This window comes from Macrobrachium rosenbergii, chromosome 15 (assembly GCF_040412425.1).
Source record: "Macrobrachium rosenbergii isolate ZJJX-2024 chromosome 15, ASM4041242v1, whole genome shotgun sequence".
Lineage (NCBI taxonomy): Eukaryota > Metazoa > Arthropoda > Malacostraca > Decapoda > Palaemonidae > Macrobrachium > Macrobrachium rosenbergii.
Genome location: NC_089755.1, coordinates 16043139 through 16045638, shown reverse-complemented (window position 1 = coordinate 16045638; position 2500 = coordinate 16043139).

Genomic DNA, 2500 nt, shown 5'->3' with positions numbered 1-2500 from the left:
CACTTGTCCAGCACTAGAATCCACTACGGAACCTCCCACTAAGATCTCACTTTGTCAAGATCATTCAGAGATAACAACTGATCACTAACTGCAGTATATTGATGTTTTTGTTTCAGCTGGCCTTGTGCCAACACGGGTTCTTGCTCTTGGGCAGCCCTTAGTATCAATGAAATAACGATAAACACTTCGGAGATGTTAGAAATGCTACTACAGAAGGATTCGTTTTACTTTCATTATATTTCTTCCAAAGTCTCTTGCTTAGTTGTTCGTGTTTTCTATTCTTCAGCCGAAAACTCCTTTTCTCTCTTGTCAGACGATTTTATTTACCTTTTCTCTTGTGTTATTCAAAGGTAAATGAAAAACAGGATTTGGTTTGCCTGGTTCAGTAGATAGTTGTCAACACCCGATATATGCAGTTAGTTCTTCAAAAATAATCTCAGAAATTCGACTTCATATTATATCATTTTGCTTGCAAATATCCCGTGAGAATAATAATAAAAATACATTGAACTGGAAAAATTATTATCTCTTTGTTTATTTTTTTAGCATTTCAAGGGGGAAGATTAGTGACTTCTATATCATCCATTTTACCTGAAGAAAAATTATTCAGCTGAGAGGGATAATATTTCTGCTTTTCCTTTTACGTTTTTGAAGACATATTTAACAGTAAAAGGAAAATTAACTTTACATTTCAACGCCTTATTTTTCTTAAAGTCTGCGTGATCGATTATTTTTTTAATAGCTTACAAGTCTGCTTAATCGATTATTTTTTTAAGAGCTGACCTTAAAGTCTGCCTGATCGATTATTTTTTATTATTAGCTGACCTTAAAGTCATTGATGGATTATTTTTAATTAATAGATGACCTTAAAGTCTGTTTGATTGATTATTTGTTTTAATAGCTGACCTTAAAGTCTGCTTGATCGATAATTTTTTTAATAGCTGATCTTAAAGTCTGCTTGAGCGATTATTACTTTTTTATTAATAGCTGACCTTAAGTCTGCTTGATCGATTATGTTTTTTTAATACCTGACCTTAAATTCTGCTTGATCGATTATGTTTTTTTTAATAGCTGACCTTAAAGTCTATTTGATCAATTATTTTTTTATTAATAGCTGACCTTAAGTCTGCTTGATCGATTTTTTTTTAATAGCTGACCTTAAATTCTGCTTGATCGATATTTTTTTTTTTAATAGCTGACCTTAAAGTCTGTTTGATCAATTATTTTTTTTTAATAGCTGACTTTAAAGTCTTTTTTGATCGATTATTTTATTGATTAATTATGTTGACCTAAACCTTAAAGTCTGCTTGATCGATTATGTTTTTAATAGCTGAAAGTCTGCTTGATCGATTATTTTTTTAATAGCTGACCTTAAAGTCTGCTTGATTGATAATTTTTTTAATAATTGACCTTAAAATCTGCTTGATCGATTATTTTTTTTTATAGCCTAAACCTTTAAAGTCTGTTTGGTCGATTATTTTTGTAATAGTTGACCTTAAAAGCCTGCTTGATCGATCATTTTTTAATAGCCTGACCTTTTAAAGTCTGCATGATCGATTACGTTTTTAATAGCTGACCTTAAAGTCTGCTGGATCGATTATTTTTCGTAATAGTTGACCTTAAAGTCTGCTTGATCGGTTAAGTTTTTTAATAGCTGACCTTAAAGTCTGCTTGATCGATTATATTTTAATAGTTGACCTTAAGGTCTGGGTGATCGATTATTTTTTAATTTTAAAGTCTGCTTTGATCGATTATTTTTTTAAAGCTGACCCTAAAGTTTGCTTGATCGATTATTTTTTGTAACAGCTGACCTTAAAATCTGCTTGATCGATTATGTTTTTTAATAGCTGACCTTAAAGTCTGCTTGATTGATTATTTTTTTAATAGTTGACCTTAAAGTCTGCTTGATCGATTTTTTTTATTAATAGCTGACCCTAAGTCTGCTTAATCGATTATTTTTTTATTAATAGCTGACCTTAAGTCTGCTTGATTGATAATTTTTTTTAATAGCTGACCTTAAAGTCTGCCTAGTCAGGCTTTTAATTTTTTTGCAAGTAGCCAATGTTAAAGTTTCCCCGGTTAGTTTTATTGGAATAATTATCCAGCTTTAAAGTTTGCTCTGTAAGTTTCCTTGAATGAGCTGCCCGCAAAGTTTGCCCAATCGGCGTTTCTGTCGTATTAGCCGGCCTTAAACTTAGTTTTTTTGTTCATTAGCGAATATCAAAGTTTGCCTGGTTAATTTGTTTATATTAGCCGACCCCAAAAGTTTGCCTAGTATTGTTTTTTTTTTCTTAATTAGACAACGTTAAAGTTTGCCTGCTTTTTTTTTTTATCAGCCGACCGCAAAGTTTGCCCGATTAGTATTTTTCCAATAGGCTGATCTCAAAGTTTGCCTGGTGATTTTTTTTTTAGCCAACGTGGCAGTTTGCCTGTTCAGTTATTTCAATTATCCGAACTCATAGTTTACTCAGTTTGTTTTTTAATCAGCCAACATTTTAAT